This window comes from Plecotus auritus, assembly GCF_963455305.1.
Source record: "Plecotus auritus genome assembly, chromosome: 7".
In the NCBI taxonomy this organism is placed as follows: domain Eukaryota; kingdom Metazoa; phylum Chordata; class Mammalia; order Chiroptera; family Vespertilionidae; genus Plecotus; species Plecotus auritus.
In genome coordinates, this window is record NC_137774.1 from 14688728 (window position 1) to 14716078 (window position 27351).

General features: G+C 46.8%; 1 protein-coding gene across 1 annotated transcript in view; it reads left to right on the forward strand.

Moving 5' to 3' along the window:
- Window positions 1-9563: 9563 nt before the first annotated feature.
- MAP3K14 (mitogen-activated protein kinase kinase kinase 14) overlaps window positions 9564-27351 on the forward strand; it is a 45208-nt gene continuing 27420 nt past the window's right edge. Inside the window, exon 1 of the mRNA XM_080680114.1 lies at window positions 9564-9667. The gene's annotated coding sequence lies outside the window, so the exon portion shown is untranslated. The remainder of the gene's footprint in view (window positions 9668-27351) is intronic.

Below are 27351 nucleotides of genomic sequence, written 5' to 3' on the forward strand. Positions count from 1 at the left end.
ATCAGCTGCCTCCTACATGCTCCCTCCTGGTAACTGAACCCGCAACCCAGGTACCTGCCCAACCGGGATTGAAACAGACAAACTTTTGGTGTATTAAGATGAAGCTCAACCAACTGAGCCACACCAGCCAGAGCAAGGTTATAATCCTAATGCTCAAACACTGGCTGCTACACCTCCTGGCAGTGGGTCCACATTCCACACGAAGAAGAATGATAAGACAGAAGGGCCCATGCCAGCTGGGTTTGGTCCCCGTTAGCAAGTTTCTCCGAAGCCCCAGCCAGGGACTTCCATGTACATCTCACTGGCCAGAATTTTGTCACACAGCCACCCTAGCTGCAAGGGAGTCTGAGGAAGCATTTAAAACTGTGCAGGTTGCCCAGACTGGGTAGGCTCAGTAGGTTGGAGCATGGCCCGCACACCAAAAGGTTGCAGATTCAATTCCCGGTTGGGCACATACCTAGGTTGCAGATTCCATCCCCTGTAGGGGTGCATTCGGGAGGCATCCAATCAAAGTTTCTCTCTCACATCGATGTTTCGCCCTCTCTACCTCTCCCTTCCTCTCTCTCTAAAATAAATTTTAAAAAACATATCCTTGCCAAAACCATTTTGGCTCAGTGGATAGAGCGTCAGCCTGCGGACTGAAAGGTCCCAGGTTTGATTCTGGTTAAGGGCATGTAACTTGGTTGCGGGCACATCCCCAGTAGGAGGTGTGCAGGAGGCAGCTGATCGATGTTTCTCTCTCATCGATGTTTCTAACTCTCTATCCCTCTTCCTTCCTCTCTGTAAAAAATCAATAAAATATATTAAAAACAAAACAAACATATCCTTGGGTGAGGATTAAAGTAAAATTTTTTAAACTGTGCAGGTTACCACTATGAATAACATTAGACTTCCTATCTTAAAGGAAAGGCAGGATAACCTATGAGTGAAAGATATTGCAGAATTTAAATTAGCTATTTGTATGCACAGCTCATCCACCTGATAGTAAGGAAAGGAAAGACAGGTGGTTAGTGGGAGAGTAAGGTCAGATACCTAAGATGAAACAGGCTTCTGCAGGTACGTGATCTGAGGAATGGATGGTTTTTTAGCCAATTCAGTTCAACACCCATTTATTGAGCACCAACTCACTCACGTTGTGATTTTACGTTGCCCTCAAGGTGCCTACTGCCTGTTAAGAGAGAGAAGGCAGGCAGTTAACTGAGACATGTGATGTTTGGAGAGGAAGCATATAATGAGGGCCTTGAGGGATGGGTGCGCTTTGACAGACAGAGGCAGAGGGGTACATTTCAGTCTGCAGAACAGCCTGTGGTCTGAATGCACAATACACAGTGGTTTGGGGCAATGGTAAGTAAGCAGTACAGAAGGGTGTCTGTAGGGAAATTTAGAAAAGTAAGAGCAAAAAGTAGGTCGATGTTGGACTGTGAGGACCTTGAGAGCCAGACAACCAGCTTGTACTTATCAATAGGCAGTAGGGAGCCACTGAAAGTTTTGAGTGAGGGAGTGACAGAGAAGAGGAAGGACTGGAATGGAAATGATAGGAAGCAAGAAGAAACAAGCGAGAGACCCTGAGGCACTGGCAGAAAGGGGAGACACAAGAGACCACCTCCACAAAGGGCCTTATGGGGTAGAATCAACATGGCTTGAGGAGGCAATGAAGACCCCTGGGACTGGTGATGTCATTAACACAGAGAGGTGGGCGAGGAACACCTCGGTAGAGCTTGGGGGACTATGTAGAGCTGGAGATGACAGGTGGTTAGATTGGAAATGTTTTTTTTTCTTCTAATTTTATTGATTTTTTACAGAGAGGAAGGAAGAGGGATAGAGAGTTAGAAACATCGATCAGCTGCCTCCTGCACACTCCCTACTGGGGATGTGCCTGCAACCAAGGTACATGCCCTTGACCGGAATCAAACCTGGGACCCTTCAGTCCACAGGCCGACGCTCTATCCACTGAGCCAAACCGGTTAGGGCTAGAGTGGAAATGTTTTATGGGCCCCTGGAAATTCTAGTCCAGGACTCAGAATCAAGGTTAGAGATGAAGATATTAACTTGGGGTCCATAATGTTACACTATGTTCAAAGCTGACACTCCTCTTCCCAAATCTCTCTCTTTCTATGGCACCTGACCTCAGCAGTAGCAGCCTATACCAGTGGTCGGCAAACTCATTAGTCAACAGAGCCAAATATCAACAGTACAATGATCGAAATTTCTTTTGAGAGCCAAATTTTTTAAACTTAAACTTCTTCTAACGCCATTTCTTCAAAATAGACTCGCCCAGGCCGTGGTATTTTGTGGAAGAGCCACACTCAAGGGGCCAAAGAGCTGCATGTGGCTCGCGAGCCGCAGTTTGCCAACCTCTGGCCTATACTCACTCTCCTAGCCTCCATTCATGCCCTGTCAAATTATTTGCTCATTTCTGAATCTCTCTGTATTTTGCTAATCTATCCTGGTGCCCCATCCCCCTGCACTGCCCTAGCCCAGCCTCCATCACCTCTCACCAGGTCTGCAAAGCCCCCAATTGTCTTCCTAGTCTGTAGCCTACCGCCCTGTCCTAACACACAACCCTTCCACACTGTAGAGAAAGGTCTCTAAAATTCTGTTCTAGAAAGGTTCTTTGTCTTTTCCCCAGCCCAACCACAATCCACAATCCACAATCCAGATCACGCCTGCAGGGCCAGCCTGAGGATCTCTCTTATCTTGTCCCTTGTATCCCACACCCAGTTCCCTAAAGGTACCAATACCTGGTATGTCCCTTGCCTCCATGCATTTTTCACATGTTACTTCTTCTGCAAGAATTCTTCCTGCCTCATTCACCTGGCTTACTGCTAGTGTGCCTGTCAGCAATCAGCTTGAGCATCACCTCCTCTGGCAGCCTTTTATGTGGTCTTACCTCACCCAGGGCTTCCTTCTATCTTCCACATTGTACTGAAACCTTGTTTATCCCCTTCCTTGAGGGCAGGCATCTCTTTGTCGCTGGCAGGCATCATGACTCATTCATCTCTCTCTGTCAAATACCTGGCACATAATAGGTATTCAATTAATGTATGTTGAACAATTAAATGAAATCAAGGGTGAATGAGAACTCCCAGGAGAATGTATAGAGAAGTGAGGGGCTTAGGACTAAAATTGTGGAGTGCTTCACTCTTTAAGAATGAGAGAAAAGCCCTAGCCGGTTTGGCTCAGTGGGTAGAGTGTCGGCCTGCAAACTGAAGGGTCCTGGGTTTGATTCTGGTCAAGGGCATGTAACCTTGGTTGCCGGCACATCCCCGGTTGGGGGTGTGCAGGAGGCAGCTGATCGATGTTTCTCTCTCATCGATGTTTCTGGCTCTCTATCCCTCTCCCTTCCTCTCTAAAAATCAATAAAATGTATTTTTTTAAAAAGAATAAGAGAAAAAGCAGAGATAGCAACTAAAAAAAAATAATAATAATAAAGAAAACGCAGGATCTCCAAAGCCTCAAGAAGAGGATTGGCCCCAAATGTCCGTGGTCTTTTTATTGTCTCCATAGTTTTGCCTTTCCCAGAACATCGTATAGTTGGAACCATACAGTACGGAGCCTTTTCAGATTGCCTTCTTTCACTTGGTAATGTGCAGCTAAGTTTTCTTCCATGTCTTTTCATAGCTTAATAGCTCATTTCTTTTTAGCACTGAATAACATTTCATTGTCTGGATGGATCACAATTTATTTATTTATCACTATGGAGACAGTAAAAAGATCATTGGTTGCCAGGGGCTGAGAAGGAGGAAAGAACAGGCAGAACACAGAGAATTTTTAGGGCAGTGAAAATACTCTGTATGATACTATAATGATGGGTGCATGCCATCACACATTTGTCCAAAGCCATAGAATGTACACCACCAAGAGTGAGCCCTGATGTAAACGATGGGCTTTGGGTGATTATAAGGTGTTAATGTAGATTCCTCACTTGTAACAAAGGTATCACTCTGGTGGAGATGTTGACAGTGGGAGAGGCTATGCATGTGAGGGGATAAGAGAGTATGTGGGGAATCTCTGTACCTTCTGCTCAGTTTTTCTGGGAACCTAAATCTGCTCTAAAAAATAATCTTTAAAAAACACACACAATACGCCCTAACCAGTTTGGCTCAGTGGATAGAGCGTCGGCCTGCAGACTCAAAGGTTCCAGGTTCGATTCGGGTCAAGGGCATGTACCTTGGTTGTGGGCACATCCCCAGTAGGGGGTGTGCAGGAAGCAGCTGATGGATGTTTCTTGCAGGAAGCAGCTGATTGATGTTTCTCTCTCATCGATGTTTCTAACTCTCTCTCCCTCTCCCTTCCTCTCTGTAAAAAAATCAATAAACTATATATTTTTTAAAAAACACAATACAATATACAGATGATGATTTATAGAATTGTATACTTGAAACCTATATAACTTTGTTAACCAATGTAACCCCTAATCAATTCAATTTTTTAAAATGCCAGTGATTGCTGAGAATATTTTTCCCTCCAACTCTCCCCTTCACCTTTCAGGCCTTCTCTGAGCCCCTCCACTAAGTTAGTCCCCCATTCCTCCATTATCCTTTCCCAATCCCATACCTGTGCTAGTCCTGGGTTGGTCCTCCCTTTCTCTGCTCTGCTTTGTACCCCTGCACTGAGAAGCTCTGACAGGAGGCCAGAGGGTGGAAGGAAAGGAGAATCTTCACCCCTCTCAGTCTTGAGTGGTGTCTGTGAAAATGACTGTGTCTCCTCTGTAGTTCCAACTTCTTTCAGTGACCCCGGCCTCCAGCCACTGACTACACTGCTTCCCCCTAAAGTCCCTCCACCCCAGGGGTAGTAGTGGATTCCTGTTTACTTCACCATCTCCTCCTACTGGGCTTCTCAACTCTTCCATCATCTGTGTGACCAACCCTTGCATTCAATTCCATGTCTAAAAACTCCGAGTGAGTTCTGCTTCCCTGGTTGGGCCCTGCCTGATCCAGTACACACGACCCATTCTCTCATCACCGTCATCAACTGGAATGACTTATGAAGTCCTCATCAGTAGTCACTTGTTCAAGGTCTACCACCCACTACACTGGAAGCTCCCTAAAGGCAGGAACTGGTCTGAAATTCCACACTCCCCAGTGCCTGACATCGTAGGTGCTCAGAGCATCACGTTTGTGGCTGACTGCAGATGAGAGCTGAGATGAGGTTATCTGACTAGGAGGCATTTAGTGGGAGTCCGTGGAGAGACGGAGTGGTGGCCAGAAACCAGACTGCAAGGGGTACATGCAAGTGGCAATTGAAACAGATGCAAGGAGGACCAAGAGACTTGGGAACTGAGAGGGGAGGAAAGGTTGGGCCAGCCGTGTAAGGAAAAGCCAGGACAGAGGAAGGGTTTTTTTTCTTTTTCTTTTTTTTTAATGTATTTATTTTTTAAATAAATCTTTATTCAGATTATTACAATTATTTCTCCTTTTTCCCCCCATAGCTCCCCTCCACCCATTTCCCACCCCACCTTCTGCCCTTACCTCCCCCCCCCCCACTGTCCTCATCCATAGGTGTATGATTTTTGTACAGTCTCTTCATTTTTTTTCTTTATTTGTCTGTTTTTAGGCTGCAGAGACTTGATCACATTTGGAGATTGAGAGGAAGACGCTAAAGGGGCGAAGTTATGAGGACAATGGGGCAGAACACAGCACCCAAGTGGTCTCTTAGGAGGAATAAATCCACCAGAAGGCTTGAGGATGATGTGGAGAGGAGACTGGAAGGGATAACCCACGAGGAAGTGAGAAGAATTTGAGTCACGTCTTAACCCAGGGCTCCCTAAGAAGGCTTCAAAGTTGGGAGGGGTCTCAGAAAGGTAAGTCCAGGACCTGATCTTAGTAAGGTATTTTCTTCCAAGTGCCTTCATGGAGGCCACCACCCTGGCAACTCCATCCTTTAAAGAGATTGGCACCTCTTCTCCTCACCCACATCACATGGCTCCTTCTCTTCTTTGATAGTTCTACAGTTTACCATGTTCCCCCATGGGGGGGGGGGGGGGAGGACAGAATTGGAGGAGGGCAGTCAGAGACCAGAATCTGCATGCAATGGTATTCTGGTAAATGTTTAACAGGTTGAGGGTGGGTAGTCCTGATTTATACTGTTTGCCAACTTCCATGGTGTAAATACTCCTGTCATTTCTGATTTCAAGCTACCAACATGAAATTGCCACTGACTACAGAGTAGGAAGAGAGCTCCAGCATGCCACTGCCTACATCCACTTCCTCTCCTGCCTCCTTGCCCCTCCAAATAACTCCAGACTGGGTGGCAGCAATGGGGCAGGTCCAAGCCAGGGAGGGCAGTGACATCATCTCTGAGCTCACATCTGAGTTCTTCTCAAGTGTAATTCTAGGATCTCACAGGAATTTGGGGCCTCAGGTCCACAGACATTCAGATGATTCATTAACTAGTTTCTCACTAAACATGGCTGGACACCATGAACTGTGCTGACTAAGGCAGTAAAAACCAGAATATAATTTCCTTTCTTGCAAGCAGAAAAGGGAAAATGATCAAAGGATAACATTCTCTCACTGATGCACAAAATCCGTTCACCTTTCATTACTCTTGTATAGAACTGATGGGCAATGGACTCCTTAAAGTCCAAAGTCCTTTTGTAGAGTTCTATACGCAGGAGAGCAGGGACCCGGGGGTCACACCTGGTTTGAATCCAGGTCTTCTGTTATAGTAAAATGACCTTTGGCAAATTAGTTCTCTCTGAGCCTCAGAAATGGGAATAATAATAGTACCAACTCTATGGGGTTAGATTGCAAGAGTTCTCAACTGGGGGCAATTTTGCTCCCTTGGGGACATTTGTTAATGTCTAGAGACATTTTTTGTTGTCACAACTGGGTTGGGGGGGTGAGGGGGATGATGTTACTGGCATCTAGTGAGCAGAATCCAGGAAAGCTCTTAACCATCCTACAGTATATATCACAGTCCCTCTCACCTCCTCACCCTCACCCCCCACCCCCACAAAAACCCATCCAATCCAAAATGTCAAGAGTGCCAGCTTAGGAAACCCTGGACTAGAGTGAATATTCAGACGTTAAGCACACAAAGCACTTAGAAGTGTCTGATTTATTTTTTGTAAACTCTCAAAAAAACAGAAGCTGCTCTTCTTTTTGGAAGGACACAATCTTACCCTTCTGTTTCCAGACGTGAACCGTTGGGGTGGGAGTTGGAAATCCTTTAGTGCTGAGAACCTGGCTCACTGCTCCAGGTGTGAGTCACCCAGTAAATGTTGGTTTATTTTTATTAAAGCAGAGCTGAGGCTGCACAAGTGACTCAGGGCTAGAAGCCTTCTCAGGTTGTTGTGACTTAACTGGCTGGACTGGGAGGAAGTAATTTTGCCCTGAAGCTCTCCATCCAGAAGGTGCAAGCATTTCAAGGTTGCTCACTCAGAGTGGGTGTAGTGCTGTTTCTCACCTCACCCCATACATGGTGGGGTTTGGCAAGGCCTGAGAAAAATAGCTGAAATTCTGAGACCCTTCTTATCCCATATCACCTTCCTCACGAGTCTCTAGTGGTTTGTTCCTCGGCAGCCTGCTGAGAAATCCCTTCTTGGGAAATGCATATTTGAGTCAACATGCTCACTATCTTCCACTAATACACATTAGTGTTAATGGATAGATGTAAAGGCAGATAATCATGATAGAGTGGATGTGGGCAGGCAGGGACCCAAAGAAGTGTCAGGAAAGTATGTGGGCCCTGGGTATCCTAAAGAAGGAATGGTGATAAAGGATAATGCAAAGGGCGAGCCAGGGAGCATCTGCAGATCTGGGCCTGTGCCCACGTCTTTCCTGAGAAGTGGTATGCCCAGAGGCAAACAGGTGGTGAGAGCGGCAAGCTCTGCACCCAGGTTTGCTGATACCAACCTGTAACCCACCATCTGGCCAAGCTCCGCCTCTCCCTGAGTCACTGAAATGAAAAAACGCAGGTGTTCAAAGGAGCTTTAGGAGCTACCCGCTTTCTTCTTGCCCACCATCTTGCAAGCTGGTCAGTGGCACAGCCAGTTTATGCACCAGAGACTGTTCAGCTCCAAAGCAAGGCTCTATCAGGGCCACAATCTGGAATGCTTCAGGATCCAGACAGATGACATAAGGTTAAATGGTTGGGTGTCAGACCTAAGGGCAGGGGCTGTGAGAAACTGCAGGCTCTACCCTAAGGCATTCAAATTCAAATTCAAATTTAAACACACACACACACACTGGGCTAGCCAAACAAAGTATATTTATGGCATGACTGAGTTGGTAAGGCCCTTAGGTTGTGAGTTTTTGACCCTTGCCTAAATGAATGGTCTTTCCTACACCCCAACAAGGGAGATGTCTGTTGGGTATAGATCACCAGAAATAGGCTTTGAACTACCAAGGAATGTCTGAAAAGTGGTCTTGAGCAGGTCTTTGCTCCAACACTTCCAGCGATGAGATGATCCTTATTCCCGAAACAGCTTTGAACAGGGCCTATTAGCGTCAGGAACCACACCTGCCTGCTGTGGACCACTGATGGGGGTAGGTAGGGTGCCCAGGTAGAGACATTATCTTTTCCATTTTGCAAACTTTCAAAGTTTGGGATTTTTTTCCTTTATTACATACAAAATACAAGATCAATGAAAATACAGATAAGCAAATATGCGAAAAGAAAAAAATATCCTTAACCGCCCCCAAATGCCTCCTGCCCACCTAACCCTCACATTCGGAAAGAAGCACCGTTGACACCTAGGTCCTTTTTTGCATAGGTCAAGGTATAGTCGTCTTCCTGGTTCTGTAACCTGTAAACCCACGAAGGAGATGCTTCGCGCAGCGTTCGCACCACGTTGCTTCTCTGGCTGTGGCATGGGGTTGCACCAGGCCATCCACCCACTCTCATCAGGCCTGGGTTTCAACACACAGGTCTGACCAGTGTAGACCTTTGGCTCCCCAAGCTCTTCGAGGGCAGGAACTAGAACCTGTCTTCCTAGTGCTAGGGAACTCGACAGCCCTGAACAGAGTAAGTGCTCAATAAAAATGTTTCCAACCAGCAGCACCACCACACGCGCACACCCCGCCCCGACCGGCCTCAGCAGTCAAGACCTCGAGCAGAGGAAGCAGAACTTGGCCAAGTAGGGAGAGCGCCTCGTCGTCTCCAAGGTAACCGAAGTCCCAGGCAGGGAGTGCCCACGCATGCGCATATTCACTCTTACTTCCCGTAACCTTCTGAAGAACGCAACCCGTGAAAAAAAAAAAATGCCAGAAGCCGAGAGCGCATGTGTGGTTAGACCAAACTCCCGCCGCCTCCGCCTTCTGTCAATCCATCCGCCCACCGACGTCTTCACTATAAACATGGTCCGGAAATAGTGCCCATTTCTGGAAACGAGCCCTCGCTACCAATCGTTGCTAGAGGCAGTACGAAGGACTAGCCGAGACGCGCCATCTCATTGGTTAGATTGGCGGAGTGGGCGGGACCAAGGGTCGAGGTGCGGCCAGAGTAGGAGGTGCGAACCAAGGCAAATTTGCCGCCGCCGGGGGAGGCGTGGCCCCGGGGGCGACCGGGAAGGCGACCAGGGGGTGGGGCCCGAAGCGGGGGCGGGGCGACCGTGGGGCGGGGCGACCGTGGGCCCCGAGAACAGCGGTAGGCAGCTGGCGGCGGGAGATCGAGGGCGTGGGGAGCGCGACAGTCGCTGCTTGGGGAGATCGGCGCTCGGCCGGTAGGTGACTGGGGATGGTCCCAAGGGCTCGGAGCGGGGAACACCGGGGATGGGTCGCCCCTCAGCCCGGGACCGGGATGCGGCCGGGCCCGCCGCCCTAGAATAGTGGGGGTCAGCGGTGCGGCCGATCGGACGAGTCCACTCGCGTGCGGGCCCTCGGCCCTGGGGTCTCGTCGTCGGTGCGCCTCACCACGCTTCTAGGGCCACGGTCGCACGCCGTGCTCGCCCCGCATCCCCGCAGGCGACACGCTCTCCCGAAGCGCGCGCGGGCGCCCTGCTTCCCTTTCCCAACACCCGGATTCCCCTGTGCTCAGCTATCCCCACCGCCAGGCCTGCCCCTGCTGCCCAGTCCCCGGGGTGCTCCGTAGGATGGGGACTCGCCTAGACATGGGCGGGAGGTGTCTAATGCACAAGTGCTCCCTGTCCGCGTTGCCTCCTCTCTGCCCTGTCAGTGAAACCCTCTGGCCTTCCCTGGGAAGTTCTCGGATCACACACCCCAGGCGGGGAGAAGGAGCAGAACCTGCCCTTGGCGTTCAGCGGAGCTTGCTGGCCACTCGCAGCATCCTCCTGCTTCCCCTGACTCCTGGCGACTTTATCTGTCGGCTCAAATATAGTATTTCCATCTCGGAAGCCCATTGTGGCCCCTGGAAACCTGCAGCCACTGTCACTAGGCAGAAAGAGGCCACTTGTACAGAGAGTCCCTGTACCTGTCCAGGAGCCTCCTTGATGCTGGGTAACCAGAAAAAATAGGTACCTTCCTTATTAAAGTTAAAATGTTGCTCTCCGTCCTAAAGGATGGACTGGGCAATGAGTATGGGGAGGGTCGGGAAGAGGATGAATGGAGTAAAGGTAACAGAATTCAGTTTTTGGTAAATGGAGAGACAGTGAACACCAGGGACTTGATTAGGAACTCTAAAAGCAAGTAAAATGAAATGATGAGAGGTGGGGCCTAATGCAAAATAGCAGTCTGAAGTTTATTCCAGGAAGAATGTTGAAAACCCCTTGACTAGAAACATGGTGGTTCTGAAAGATTAGAAGGAGATAATGTCTTAACATTAGTGACGTGTTTTTTTACTTCGTATCTTCATACCTGTAACCTCCTTTTTTCCTTTAGACCTGTGTGATAAGATAGATAACATTGTCTCTTATAGGTGAGGCACCTGAGGGGGCAGGGGGTATATATAAATGCCTAAAGCCTAGTAGTAGCTAGGATTAGGGTGAGGACTCAAGCCTAGGACGCTAGAATCTTCTCCAGCTCGTCACCCTGGACCAGGACCACATTCTGGGATTGAGATGCAGAAAGGAGGGAGAAGTGTTTGGTGTGGTATTATGCTCTTAACACGAGAGGACAGGTGGACAGGTGCTTGTCTTGCTTATGATGTGTTTGGATTTACTCTTGGTGTTTTTTAAGTGATGTCAAAGTCAGTTCCTTTGGTGCAGCGATGCCAGACCTCTGCATTTCTCAGACACCTTTAGGACATCCTCATTTATTTTGAAGGGCGTGGTGACTTCTCAGAAGGTCTCAAAATAAACCTAACCGTCTCTGACTTTAATTTTAGAAATATGTATCCAGGTATATGTCCTAGCACTTTTTATGAAATCAGGCAATACGCTGCCAAACTTTAGGTCATCTTCTGTTTTCAGAATGTAAGGAGCCGTTTTGAAGGGGGGGTTTGCCCCTAGTATTGTCTGTTAGAGCTTGTGGGAGTGGCGCCACAGACAAGAGACCTTGCCAAATGAGCCTTCATCTATTACACAAAAATGTCTGGTTGGCCGTTGCCCCTCAACAGATGGAGGTTTGCTTCCTCATTTTGGTTCTCCTGTTGAACACTGACTTCTTTGTGATATTCTTGGAGTGTTTGTATATCATTGACTGTTGAGAAGCAAGCTTGTCCTGATAGATTGTCCAACTCCAGGCAACTGCTGTGATATTTTTTGGTGCGTGATAATAGTTCATCTTGGCCGGGGTCTGCTGAGAGATCTGTGGAGATGTGGATGAGGTAAAGCTTCCTCCCAGGTTGTTTTCTTCATTGTTGGCACCCTCAACAATGTCTTATCACTCTGGCCTGTGAAGTCACTCTGAATTTCCTATTTTTTTCCTGTCTCAATGGATAGCACATGAGCTTTCCTAACAGGTCTGCCCGCAGTGATCAAGAGCTGACAGATTCATGCTGCTTGACTTATGGATGTTCTTTCTAGGTGGAGGGTTAAGAAATCTGAAAACCAAATTCAGTCCTAAATTAAAAGTAAAAGTCAGCTTGGTAACACATCTAGGCAGCATATTCTACCAATGGCTTCCATCCTCTCAAAGCTGTCCCCCCCCACCCCCGGCAAAAGGTTAAAAGGCAACTAAAATTCTGCTTTCGTGATTAATAAGTCACTACCGCAGTTGTGTCTGATGCTTCCTGTTTGCCCCATTTTAGTATTTCAGTTAAACTGGAAACATGTGAACATTACGGGCCCTTTTCAGGGCATGGAGTGAAATGAGCGGGGAGGGGGTCAATTCCATGTCAGTGGATTTGGGGGACTCTAAAGATCAGCCAGCCCCTCTGGCCTCTGCACGCCCAGATCCCCAGGAAGGGAAAAGTGGGGGTGAGCATCTTTAAGGGAGAGGGCGAGCACTCAAAGTGATGCGTGTGTGAAAGCTTTGCATGTGCTTGGTGATGCTGACTGAAATGTTGAAAGCAGTAGCTTAGAAATGGAAGGCCACACGCAGGGCAAATCCTGCAGTAAGACATTTCAGTTGAGCTGAGCAAGACATTGCAGTGTGTTGGGTTAAGGGTCCTTAGTTGTGGGCTTGTCTTACTACCTGAGTGACCTGAATGCAGAGAAAAGTCCTTTTTCCTCAGTGACCTGTGTGCCCTTCTTTGTATTTTAATTTAAGTGATTCTCTTCCCTTCTTGCTATTTTATATCCTTTACTCCCGTTTCCTCCTGATAGAAATCCCTTGAAATTATATGGCATCAAGAATAATGGTACTTAGTAGCTATTTTTTGTGTTTTTCTCACAATACTCTTATAAAGAGAGACATGAACAAAGGTCAGGAAAGTAAAATCTCATAAGGAGAAATAAAGTGGATGAGATTACTCAGGAAATCAGTATCATGCCCAAAATCTAAACCCTTATTTCTTGATATCAAGTTCACGGCCTTTTCTACTAACTTACTCATGAAAGGATAAATTGTTTCTGCGCCCCCCCCCCCCATGTCAATTTTGAATGTAACTAAACCAGGGTAGCTTCTTTATTTATCTAGCTGTATATATTAAAAAGTATTAATATTAATATGTCATTAACAATTATTAATCAATATCAATTATTCATAATTATTATTATTAAAAGACTAACAGATGAATAGCATATATCCTATGCTCAGCCCCATTTTACAGATGCAGAAATTAAGGCAGAGTGGTGAAGTGATATATCCAGAGCAATATAGCAAGTCCATGGTGTCTCTGTGTCAAATGTAGGGGTTTAGGCTGTCAGGTCAGACAGACTTGGGTCAGATCCAGGTCTGCTACTATCTGTGTGACCTCAGGCAAACTCAGTGCCTGGCATATAATAAGCCACAGAATACGACAGCTGTAAAAGGTATTGTTTGGCTGTAAATGTTGTTGGTGATAGAGTAGTAGTAATAGCAGTAGCAGTAGTTGCCAATTACCACATTGACTAGACCTGTTTTCTGTAAGATGATGTCAGGACGGGTCAGACTGCCTGACAGGGCCGAGTCATTTTCCCAGTAGGACCTCCAGGGCGACATTTCTTGTCAGGAGGTTCTAGCTGTCAAGTTGTCCCTGCCTTACACTAAACCATGCCCTCACCACCCTCCCAATGAGCCTAAAAGGCCCGGCTCTACCTGGTCAGAGTCAGTGATTCTAAACCATGGGTTCCCTTCGCCCTCCCAGGACTCTGAGCAAGGGGCACAGCTGGGCCTTTCTAGGGCTTTCTGTGTCCTCCATGTGGTGGAGTGGGTCCCAACCTTAACTCTGGAGGTGAAAAGGGAAAATACTGTGTAGAAGATAAGTCAGCAAGGATTTGTTCCTCTTGCATAATATTTATTTATTTATTTTTATATAAAATATATTTATATATAAAATATATTTTTATATATATATAAAATATATATATATATATTTAATTGATCTCAGAGAGGAAGGGAAAGGGAGAGAGAGATAGAAACATCAATGATGAGAGAGAATCATTGATCGGCTGCCTCCTGGATGCCCCACACTGGGGATCGAGCCCAGAACCCAGGCATGTGCCTTGACCAGGAATTGGACCATGATCCCCTGGTTCATCGGTCGACACTCAACTACTGAGCCAAGCCGGCAGGGCAGGACTTGTTCCTCTTTGTTCAGGGGACTAGGAGGAAAATTTTGGTTCTGTACGTTAGGGTTCCCACCACTACATGCACCCCCCAGCTCACCCTTCCTTCCTCTTATAAATATATCTGCTACTATCTGTGTGACCTCAGGCAAACTCAGTGCCTGGCATATAATATGAGGGCCCTGGATCTGTAGTCACAGACTTGCAGAGTTCCCTTTAAATCACCCAAAGGGGAAAAAAAGTTTCACATTACATTCTAAATTCTTTTTCCCCTCTTTTTAACACAAAACAAAAATATAGGCTCCCACCAGGCTGCTGTTCCCTTTAAATAACAATTTGTTTTCTCCTGGGGAAGCTGTCTCGATGGCCAAAGAGTCATTTCTAAAGTGAACCTAGTTTTTAGAAAAAATAGATCACCGGATGTCAAGCATCATGTTCAGATGAAAATGAAACCAGCAGGCCTGGAGTGGCAGCTCCACACTTGACTTCAGTCTGGAGGTGAGAGGTGGAGTGTGTCTGGACCCAGCTCAGCAGCTGGTTGGCCCCACAGAGTGCATTTGATAGGCCCCTTCGTCATTTTCCAGGCAGCTTTGCTTAGGTGAGCAAAGCACTTTCTCTGGAAGGTGAGTCACCCATGCAGGGGTGTAGGTGACAGGCGATTGATCCACCCAACACAGTTGCAGAGGAAGTCTTGACTGGCCTGGGTGGAGAAGCCCTCCGCCAACGATCAGGTTCATTTCAGCCCAAGGGTTTTGGAGGTAGGGATACAGAAGCAAAGAGAGGCTCCCCGGGCTGGCTGACTGAAAGAGACATGGATCCCCTGGCATGAGGTCATGTGAATAGGGCACAGAGTCAGATCAGCAGTGAGTCCAGACACCTTGCGGGTAAAAAATGGCCAGCTTCCAGTGACAGTCAGCAAAGAAGCAGGAGGGGAGCTTTGGCTGCTTGGAGCTGGGAAACCCCTTGGCAAAGAGCAGAGAGATATAACCCATTCTTTGGTGTGAAAGACCTTTTGGGGAACGCTTTTCTACCTGCCTTGCTTTTCACCACCTGAGTTGGAGGCTCTGATGAGTTCCAGTGATTGGAAAGGCTAGATTGAATCCTGCATTTCCGGCAGCTGGAATTCCAAGCCTGCCACCACCTAGGTTGTCTACACTTCTAGAGCCACTATATGAACTCAGAAAGAAGCAGCAGAGGAACTCCTGAGCTATCCCTTCCACACATGTCTGGTTGCTATGGCTTCTGATGACCCTCTTACCACTAAATCCATGACTAGGTGTCCATTCAGTCAAAGAGTTTGTTCAGGCTCTGTTGTAGATCTGTGCAGTCGTTGTTGAGCTTGACTGCTGGTGGTCAGGGATGTCTGTAACCAATGTCTAGGGTCACCCACAAAATGGCCTTGACTTTATGGAAAGCACAGGGAAAGGACTAGTATTACCTTGCAAGTGGTCACAAGCTTTTCCCAGCCCCCGGTGCACAAGCCATCAATCTGGGCTAACCAGCAGTCACTTTGGGTGGGCATGGCTGTGACCGTAGGCCTTAACTGCTCTGTCAAGAAAGTGCTATTAGAATTACAGACTGGAGCCCTAGCTGGTTTGGCTCAGTGGATAAAGCAGCAGCCTGTGGACCCAAGGGGCCTGGGTTTGATTCCAGTCAAGGGCGCCTACCTTGGTTGCAGGTTCCTCCCCAGCTGGGCCCTGATCAGGGCTCATGCAGGAGGCAACCAATCGATGTGTTTCTCTCACATCGATATTTCTCTCTTGTCTTTCCCTCTCTCTTCCACTCTCTCTAAAAAAAAAAAAAAAAAAAAAAAGGAAAAATATCCTCAGGTGAGGTTTAAAAAAAGAAAAGAATTATGGGCTGGAAATGATCATAACCATTGCTCACTCCTTTTTTTTTTTTTTTTTTTTTTTTACAAAAGAGTAAATGGAAGGGAGCTGAGTGAGTTGCCCAAAGCCACACAGCTAGTTAATGACTGAAACTGACTGAAGTCCAGGCTCTTTACACTGTGCTGCGCTGCCACTGAACAAAGGAACTACTCCTGAGGCAGGAATTGTATTTTGTTCATGCTTTGTTCCCCCACCCCAACCCCATCACCCTCAGCCTTTCTGCAAGCTCTGGCAGACCTGGGAAGGGTGGAGCCAGAGCCGCAGCTGCTCTGGGTCTAAGGAAAAGTAAACAGAAAGCTATTTCATTGACACTCTCTTGTACCATGAAGTTCATGTAACCAAAAGAAGGTCAAGGTTGATAAGAAAATACAATTCTGGGCAAGGTTACCAGGAAGTCTCAAAGGTTGCCTACACCTGTAGGGCACTTGCCTACCTCGCCAAGCAGTATCTTACCTAAAGTGGGCGTTCAGTTACTATGAATGATTGATTGTAAGGGCACAAACCCACTGGGCACCAAGAAGCTCTTATCTTTGCTCTATCTTTGTCCTGTGAAGAAGAGACACATTGCTAGTGGCATGCAGGTGGCTAGAAGAGCCAGAATAGTTAGCGTCATCCCTCTGGATCCATCCAGATCCTCTCAGTGAAGAGGCTCTTCCTGTGGGCAAAGCATGATGTCACATCTGGATGGTGGCCCCTGCAACTACAAAGAGCTGTTGTATCCTAGGTCCACCACCCACCCACCTGCTGACATTGACATTTTCTCTCACTGGGCCAGAATCAGACTACTGGTCAATATCAGGGACAGCTGGGAGGCTTGGGAAGAAAGGAGAGCTTAGCCAGCCTCTAATGAGGATGTTATTGCTAATGAAGATTAGAAATAGATTCATTTGACCCAGGAAGTTAGTTGGATGAATCAGTGTCCTTGAGACCATGCTCAACAGTCCCGATGGTAAATGCTGAACTTTGAGCAGTAGAAATAGCCTTAGAGATAAATGTCAAAGGCAAAGATTTGTGTATCACCTCCTAGTTAGCATGTATACCCAAATCCAAGCCCAGATGGATATTGTTCAGTTCAGACGGGTCATTTCTCAAGGAAGTGGAAATAACTGGGTCTCTAGGTCAGCATTTAGAAAAGGGGATGACAAGGGTGGCTCAGGAGCCAGCTTGCATGATACCTTCTTGCTGGGGTGCAGTCACAATACATCATGCTGATACCTTGTGCAGGGAGCTGGCTTCATCCCCTCCAGCTCTCCGGGTGCTTGGACAGACTGGATACTTAGACCTCAGGCTCTCAGAGCCCACGGCACTCATTTATTCCTCAGTGTGTCAGTCATTCTTTCCTTCGGTTAACACTTGTCAAGTGTATCAAATGTGGCAGGCTCTGCTAGGTGCTAGAATATAAAAATGAGGACAACTGAGGTCCTGCCCCCAAGGAGCTGGTCATGGAGAGGAAAGATGGACATGGAAGCAGACACATTACAGGTGCTGAATCATGAACCGCGACTGTGGGAGCTGGAGAGGAGCGAGGAAGGCACCACGCGCCATGGCCCTCCTTTGCCAGCCTGACCCAGCTCTAACTCACACACAGAGCTCCTCAGAGGGGAAGAGCACCCCTCCCCATTCTGCAGGTGTCTGGGCAGGAACGCTCTCAGCATTTCTTTCATCTTGGGGCTTTGTACTGCTTGTTTAGCTTGGAATAAGAGCTTGAGAACAATCTGGAAACTTCAGCACTCTGGGGAAAGGCGTCATTTGCAGAGGTGTAGGCACGTAAACAGTGAGTAGCCAACTATTAAAGACATGGCAGACTTATCCTGGCCTTCCAGGCTGGTTTTGAGAGGGCAGTGACCAGACTAGCAAATCCCATGTGCTTGGTGCCACTCTGAGACAGATCCATAGGCAAATGGTCTGTGGCCTGATCCATGGCAGTGCTTCTCTTTAAAAATATATATTTCTATTGATTTCAGGAAGGAAGAGAGAAGGAGAGAGAGAGAGAGAGAGAAACATCAATGATGAGAGAGACTCATTGATCAGCTGCCGCCTGCACACCCCACGCTGGGGATCGAGCCTGCAACCCAGGCATGTGCCCTGACCGGGAATCAAACTGTGACCTCCTGGTTCATAGGTCAATGCTCAATCACTGAGCCATGCTGGCTGGGCAACAGTGCTTCTTAGTAACTGGGTTCAGCACTCCAGGAAGGCCTTTCCAGGATTACGAGGGTGCAAGCTCCGTGGAGGCAAGGACTTTGTCTGTCCTGGTCACCATCGCATCTCTCTGATCAGCACAGTACCTAGAGCATGGTAGCCCCTGTCTAAGTATTTGTTATTGAGTGAAAGTACAAGACCAGAATCCACACTCCTTCTAGGCCCTGCTGGCCTGAGAGAGGATGAGAGAACCACAGGCTGTTTCATGGTTCCCCTCCTTTAACAAGGAATTGGTCTGCGATCCTCTGTGAATATTCCGTCATACCACAGGTCCCAAGCCCTTTCTCCCTTCTGGGGGAGACAAGAATGTGAACCTCTGTTGTAAAGGGACATGTCAAATGCATCCCTACTGCTCACATCCTCAAGCTGATCATTCAAGGCCAGTCTGTCACAGGGTGTGCTGGGCAGCATCTGAAACAAGGCCATGGTCAGGGTTCCACTGCCAAAGGGCAGAGCTGCACCGTGTGCCTCCATGCTTTCTGTGGAAAGCCAGTGTTTGGGGTTCTTTTTTTGTTGTTTGTTCTGCAGTTCCTCAAACTAGTTCCTCAATTTCAGAACCAGTCACCGGTGACTACAATGAACTTAAAGCCTCCTCCCTTACAGGAAGGCTGGGCCTGTCTTTCTCCATCTTCTTTGAATACAGGTAGACCCTGCTTTCAGCCAGTCCCACATGGGAAATCCAGAGTTACAAACCGAGAGAGGAGGGGAGTGGTTTATTACAGTGGATTAACCATAGCCCAGGGCAGTGGTCGGCAAACTCATTAGTCAACAGAGCAGCAAACCGCGGCTCACGAGCCGCATGTGGCTCGTGAGCCGCAGTTTGCCGACCACTGGCCCAGGGAACTGCTCCTGCTCAGAATCCAGTCCGGAAGGTTACATAAGGAGAGCAGTTTTTCACAACCAAACATTGCTTGTAATGATGACCTCAGGCTGGCAAGATCCAGAAGTGCATTTTGACTCATCAAAGAAAGCTGGTTGTGTCTTGCCTGACTTTATGTCATGCTTAGGGCAGTTATGGCACTGTAATCTTTGGAAATTGGTCATTATTGACCGACCAATATATACTGCAGCCCAGAATATTCAGTTACACAAAATATCCAACCTATCAATTTCAGTGACACTTAATATTTTTATATAACATACATTAAAAATTCCTTGTTGCTTATTGTATAAATTGCAGTATGTGTGTGGTTGAGTTTTTTCCTAATACTACTTTCTCCCCCTTCCTCCTGCATAACAATTGCATAATTGTGTCTGTGTATCAATGATGCCCCAATGGCAACTTTTCTATATGCCATTGGCTCTCCTCATACAAAGGATTTGAAAGTTAAATTGAAAATGCTATTGTCACACGTTCCTTTTACAGCTTATACAATGCCCAAGTCAGGGGCCTGGAGACAAAGTACTGGCCACATTTATGAAGATAGCAAAGATAAACAAAGTTTTGCTATAAAAACCAAAATTCAAAAACAAACAAAAAAGGCTCAAAAAGCCTGGAACCAGGTTTTATAACATGAAAGGCAAATTTGAAGTTTGTCATAGAATTGGTCCCTGGTATGGGCCAGCTGTGCTGGACAGCCAGAGCATGGAACACAGGCCTGCCACATACATGTCCAGCCTGGAGGCTTTGCTCTCCATTCTAATGTTGCTTTTCCCAGAACATAGGCTGGCTGCGTTTATGCTTCCTAATTGAGATGCTTCCTCCTGGGTTTCTCACTAATAAACCTTTGGCTTATGGCAGCTTCTGCATTTGGGTCCCAATTTTTAAAACTTTGGTAATTTGAAATTGGATACAGTGTCGTGGCTGAGAGTATGGTGGTTGACATAAAAGAGTCCCTTGTGCCAATCCTGCTTCTAGCACTTCCTTGCTATGTGATCTTGGACATATTACTTGACCTACTAAGCCTCAGATTTTTCCTCTGTATAAAGGGAGTAATATTAGTGCCATGCCCACCGAGTTATTTTGAGGATGCAAGAAATAATGCTGCCCTGGCCGGGTAGCTCAGTTGATTGGAGCGTCGTCCTGTACACCAAAAGGTTATGGATTTGATTCCCAGTCAGGGCACATACCTAGGTTGCAGGCTCAATCCCAGTTTGGGTGCATACAGGAGGCAACCAATCTTTCTCTCACATCAATGTTTCTCTCTCTATCTTTCTCTCTCTTTAAAATCAATAAACAAATCAATAAAATATATTTTAAAAAAAAGCTACAGAGGCACCTTTTGTAAATAAATAAATAAATAAATAAAATCCATAAACATATCCTCCAGTGAGAATTTTAAAAAATAAGAAAAATAATGCATCTATTACCTAATTTGTAACAACCAATAATAACTGTCATTATTATTTTTATTGACAACCAGCATGTAATTGTGTATACAGAGAGCAGCAGATGGTTGAAAACACCCAAGATGTCCACAAGACAATTAATTTCAGTTCTAGCTGCCAAGGAATTCTGGGTCCTGGTTCATGCACTAGCCAGTCATTCCTCAGCCCATTAGAGCTGAGGCACTGCCAGCAGAGAGAGAGAAGTGGGATGGCGTGTGCAAAGAACATTCTCCTTCATGGATTGCCCTTTTCTTCCTGACCACTTCTGTCCCTCTGCTCTTGGGTTTCTCCCCTCTGCCTTTGATCGTGTTTGTTCCAGATCTTCCTTCTGACACTAGGGCAGCTGGCTGGAAGCTGTGGGAGGTGGGTGTCAGCTTTGCATAGGCAAGGACTTTCGAAGAACTGGCACTGGCAGACATGGAAAGGACTGCTCATCTTATAACAGCTTCCATCTCACTGGAGGTTCTGCTGTTCATAGAGCACCCGCTAGGTGCCAGGCACTGTATTGGGCATATAAACATCGTTTCTTACATTTAATTATCCCATAAAATCTTTTTATGTAGGTTTCAGATCCCTGTTTAACAGATGAGATAGTTGACTATCAGATTAGTGACCTGCCCATGGTCACACACCAGAGTGCTAAGAGGCTAAGATTTGAACGTTTGTTTTTTTAATACATTTTTATTGATTTCAGAGAAGAAGGGAGAGGGAGAGGGATAGAAACATCAGTGATGAGAGAGAATCATTGATCATCTGCCTCCTGCATACCCCACACTGGGGATCGAGCCCACAACCTGGGCCTATGGCCTGACTGGGAATTGGACCATGACCTCCGCATTCATAGGTAGATGTTCAACCACTGAGCCATGCCAGCCAGGCAAGAATGAGGTCTTTTGATTCCAAGGCCAACCTATTACGTAGCTAGATGACCCTCCCTCAGAATTATTAAGTGATATGTTGGAATAAATTACTTCTAAGGCCCTTCTGATCCCAAGATCATTTTGTGATTCCTTTATCATTTATTTATCCATCCACCCATTTTCCCCAAATGGATTGTAAGCACCTTGAGGGCAAGGATATCTTTCTAGCAAATAACGAATATCATATTTGGGAACCACCTGTTCTTGACTGATGGATGCTGCCTACTTCCCTGACACATAGAAACAAGAGAGAAGAGAGAGCCCAATGAGAAAAGGGTCACCCAGAAATTCCAATTCCAGGAATTTATCACCCAGAACAGTGGTCGGCAAACTCATTAGTCAACAGAGCCAAATATCAACAGTACAACGATTGAGATTTCTTTTGAGAGCCAAATTTTTTAAACTTAAGCTTCTTCTAACGCCACTTCTTCAAAATAGACTCGCCCAGGCCGTGGTATTTTGTGGAAGAGCCACACTCAAGGGGCCAAAGAGCCACATGTGGCTCGCGAGCCGCAGTTTGCTGACCACGGACCTAGAACTATGGAATATTATGTATGTACTAGAGGCCTGATGCATGAAATTCATGCACAGGTAGGGTCCCTAGGCCTGGCCAGTGATCAGAGCTGATCTGTGGGGTGACCAGTAGGGCGATCGAGGGGCCCCCCGCTGGCACCCACCTTGGCTGGCCTGGGGCCTGCGGGCTGGGGGCAGCTCCTGCATTGAGTGTTCTGCCGTTCAGTCAATTTGCATATTAGACTTTTATTATATAGGATAAGCTCATGCTTATTTTTAAAATAGTCCCAAATTATATGCTTGTATATGTATAGTAATGGAACAAAAAAGATTTATGCTAAACTTAAGTATGTCTTACGTTGTGGGGAGGAGGGAGTGGTACAAGGATTTCTTTCTCTGTCCACTTTTGTATTGTTTAAATGTTTACAATGAACAAGTATGATCTTTGTGATTGAAAACAAAATAAAGCAAGGTCATATATTATATAAGGAAGGTAGGAGAGACTAGCCAGAAAACTTGCCTCTCTCGGGTTTCCCGGATTGGGACCAGCCCTCAGATCCCACCCCTTGACATAAGCAGCGAGGGAGGAACTGGTGGTTTTCTCTCAGGTCCAGTTCTGCTGTTTCCCACTCTATGGGGCCACCCGTGCCCATGAGCATTTCTTATTCAGGCGTGTGACCACTGTGTATACTTGGCAGTGGATAATTACAAATAAAAGCAGGGAAGCGGTGGCCATCAGAAGTGAGGACAGCTGGCAGAGCCATCTTTGAGCATCTTCCTACTTCTTGAGTCATAACTGATAAAACCCACAGTCCCCAGAAGAGAACAAAAAGGGGAGTGAAATGAAAACCAAAACCGGGAGGAATGAGCTTGCCCATCTCCAGCCTTCTGCGTTAGTGGCCCTGCTGCCAGAACTCATTGCCAGACACAGAGAATAAGGTGAGGCTTCCTGTGTGAGTGGTGTGTGCGCACAAGGGGGCGGGGGAGAAGGGAAGACGGTCATCACCTGCTTATTAAGTCCCGCACACAAAGGTGGACCAGACATCTCCTCAGTTCTCACCCCAGACCAAGAGAACCTCTCTGGAGGAATACACAAGAAACTGGTAACAGGGATCCCCTCAGAGGGGTGGGGGGAGGGTGGAAAGGACTTGCACTTGTCACTGTATATCCTTTCGGTCTTTTTTTAACCACTTGGAACCGTCTGTGAGAAAATGAACACTGAGAAGAGGAATACATGCTCACTGAAAAAAAAGTGGAAACATTAGAAAAGTATAAAGAATATTAAACACCTCCAAGGAAGAAACATCGCTGTATGTCTGTGCTAGGTGTGCATTTTTATAAATGTATCCTGTTAGCATTTCTCCGTATAGTTAAAAATTATTTATAAGCAATTTTAATGGATGTAGCAGGATTTATTTCATAATTATCCTTCCCCTGTACTTAGACTTTTCCCCAGTTTTTTACTATTATAAAAATACACTGAACCTCTTTGTGCATCTTTATCTGTATTACTGTTTGCCCCATACCTAGATTGCAAATCTGAGTTGTACACACAGAAATGTCTGTCTTCTCTTGGCATAATGCTGTATTGTTTCCAGAGTTCTTTCATCTACGTTATTTCATTTGATGACTAAAGGGAGTAAGGGTGTGGTTAAGGGCCAGGGTGAGGGTGAAAAAAACGAGGAGACCCAGTGCTGAAAGCAGTCGGAAAAGGAGGCCATGCAGGGGAGCTGACGGGAGGGACTTCCTGGAGGTGGAAGGCTGAACTTCACCTGTGAAGGACAAGCAGGATGTGCAGGGCGGCCCACACAAGGACGTGCCACACTCCTCTAGAGACCTGTAGATTCGAGCAACTAGCAGGGTGTGGAGAGATCAGACTGGCCAGAGCCAAACCTTGTGTTTAGGGAAATAGTGGTCAGACAGATTATGGACCACAGAGTTGGGCCTGGGCCCAAAAGCAGTGCAGAGCCAATAGATGTCTTTGAGCTTGAGGTTATCTTAAGGACATGAGGTTTTAAGTTTAGCTCGGCATCAGGGTGGGATGGGAGGGGGTCAGGGAGAAGCAGACGTGGGTAAGACCTATGCTAATAGAATAGGTATCAGCCCTAACCGGTTTGGCTCAGTGGATAGAGCGTCAGCCTGCGGACTCAAGGGTCCCAGGTTCGATTCCGGTCAAGGGCATGTACCTTGGTTGCAGGCACATACCCAGTGGGGAGTGTGCAGGAGGCAGCTGATCGATGTTTCTCTCTCATCGATGTTTCTAACTCTCTATCCCTCCCCCTTCCTCTCTGTAAAAAATCAATAAAATATATATTTTTAAAAAAATAGAATAGGTATCAGGTGATTGCCTTAAACATGTGAAGGAGCCTGTCGACAGCAATGTTCCTGCATGTGGTGGGAATTGAAGGACAATCATAAATTTTATTCCATGCATTTCATTTATCGGGCAGTTTGACCTATGGAATTGGCAGCAAGACTGCCTTTTTGTGGGCATGGTAGGTTTCTTATTTATAATTGATCTGTGAGGTTTTAATGATTAATGTACATTCACATTTCATAGCCTACTTAATGGGAAATGCTTACGCAGAAATTGCTCTCCTGGGAAGCAGAACTCAAGCTGGCAAGTGAGGCAGGTTTGGAGATTCTTCCAGCTGCGTTTCATCAGAGTACTCCTTCCTCCTTCCTCAGATATCTGCTTCTAGGTCCCAGTGCCTACTCGGGCTCTCCACCTAAGGGGAAGAATGAAGCCTCCCAGATGCCTATAACTTGTAATATTGTCAGCCTAGGCCAAGGAGGTGGGGGAATGACACGGTTTTCATTTCATGCCCAGCACCCACCATTTGCCCCTGCCCCGTAGGTTCCTCCATCTGGAACTCTACCCCTGAATGCTCTGCCTCTCTCTCTTCTGAGAATTTAACCTCTGGAGGTATATCAGGACCAAGCACATTTCCATTATCTGGTACCTGAACTCCACCGGCGGCCTCATCTCCTGCCTTCGGCTTCCTGACCTAAGTTGCCCAGCAGCAACTTGGAGCTGTTTGTGATTCCTATATAGACTCACTCTGTGCCTTAACTTCAGCCATTCTCTCTACCTGAAATACCCTCTCCTTTTTCTTGGCAAGTGTTTGCTCACCATTGAGACTCAGTGTGGGCAGCACCTGCTCAGGATGCCTTTCCTGACGCCCACCAGGCTGGGCTAGATGTCCCTCCGTGTGTTCTCATTGCCACTGCTGTGTGTCTGTCTGTCGTTGCATCGCTGTGTTGTATTGTTTTTCTGACTGCTTGTCTCTTTCCCCCCAGTAGACTGTAAGCTCCTCAAGGGACTATGTCTTCTTCCTCAGTGCTGGGCACAGGGCCCAACACCCAGCAGACCCAATGTATGCTCAAAGAATGCTGTTGTAAGAGCCTGCACTTCTCTGCAGCGTGACAGGACACTTTGAAGCCAAGACTTTACTCACCTATAAAGCCTCAGCCTGCCACCAGTTCGGGATTTTGAGGCTTTTTATTGGGTGTGCATATAAGTGATTGTTATATCGTTTTGTCTTAAGTATTTTGTCTGGTATTAATATTACTTGGTTCTGTATTGACCTGGATATCTCTTTCCATCCTTTATTTTCAAACTTTCTGTATAATTTTGTTTTGTTCGTTTTAGTTACTATCTAGCTGGATCTTTTAAAAACCTATCTGATTGGCTGTGTTTTAATTGATGTGCTTAATCTATTTATGTCTATTGTGATTATTGATATAGTAACATTTCAACTTATCTCTGCCCCCTTAACTTGTGTTTCATTTTATACCTACTGTCCTTTTTCCTTCTTCTCCTTACCTTTCGTTAGAGCAATGAAGTTTTCTGTTTTTACTTTTTTATCCTTCTGGTTTGGAAACTCTGAATTGTATTTCTATTCTCATAGTTAGTTACTAGAGGCCCGGTGCACAAAATTCGTGCACGGGGGAGAGGGGTGTCCCTCAGCCCAGCCTGCACCCTCTCCAATCTGGGACCCCTCGAGGGATGTCCGACTGCCCGTTTAAGCCCAATCCCATCTCACAATCCAGGACTGCTGGCTCCCAACTGCTTGCCTGCCTGCCTTCCTGATTGCCCCTAACCGCTTCTGCCTGCCAGCCTGATCACCCCCTAACCATTCCCCTGCCAGCCTGTTTGCCCCTAATTGCCCTCCCCTGCAGGCCTGGGTCCCTCCCAACTGCCTTTCCCTGCAGGCCTGGTCGCCCCCAACTTCCCTCCTCTGCCAGCTTGGTCACCCCTAACTGCCCTCCCCTGCAGGCTTGATCGCCCCCAACTGCCCTCCCTTGCAGGCCTGGTCCCTCCCAACTGCCCTCCCTTGCTGGCCATCTTGTGGTGGCCATCTTGTGTCCACATGGGGGCAGGATCTTTGACCACATGGGGGCAGCCATCTTGTGTGTTGGAGTGGTGGTCAATCTGCATATTACTCTTTTATTAGATAGGATAGAGGCCTGGTGCATGGGTGGGGGCCAGCTGGTTTGCCCTGAAGGGTGTCCTGGATCAGGGTGGGGGCTCCCTTGGGGCATGAGGCGGCCTGGGCGAAGGGCCTGTGGTGGTTTGCAGGCTGGCCACACCCCCTGGCGACCCAAGCGGAGGCCCTGGTATCTGGGGTTTATTTATCTTCTACAATTGAAACTTTGTAGCCTGGAGCAGAGCCAAGCCTTCTGCTTGCTCCATGGCGGCAGCCATTTCTGTTGGGATTTATGTATCTTCTATAATTGAAACTTTGTAGCCTTAAGCAAGGCCTGGGCTGGCCAGGGTATGCAGAAAGCTTGGCTTCCTCCATCGCCTGGGGCAACCCTAGCTTCCTGCTCTTTCCAGGTACATGACTGCTGCCATTTCTGTTTGGGTTTATGTATCTTCTATCATTGAAACTTTGTAGCCTTGAGTGGAGGCCTGGGCCGGCAAGGGCAGGCAGAAAGCTTGGCTTCCTCCATTGCTGGGGAAACCCAAGCCTCCCTCCTGCTCTCTGTGGCCATAGCCATCTTGGTTGGGTTTATTTGCATATTAGCTCCTGATTGGCTGGTGGGCGTGGCTTGTGGGTGTAGGGGAGTGATGGTTTATTTGCATATTACTCTTTTATTATATAGGATTCTTAGATTTTAACATGCCTATATAACTATTATTTTTTCTAAAGAAGTGTAAACATTTTGACGTAAATTCCATTAAAGGCAAGGCTTTTATCACTTTTTACCCATGGAACCGCCCACTCAACCCTTCTTCCTTATTTATATTGTCTAGAACTGAATGTATTTGAATGTTTTAAACTAATTTCTTTAACATTCAATTGTTAATTAAATTGACCAGCATATCATATTGATTCCTGTGCCTACCATCATTTCTTGCATCCCATTTTTTCTCTGTTTTTACTTTTCTGCTTGCCTTCAGTGTTTTTTGTTTTTTTTTTACTTCTTTATTGAATTTATTAGGTTGACCTTTTCAGTAAGTGGTTCTTTCAATGAAGGTAGCACCATCTTTCCTAGAACTCTT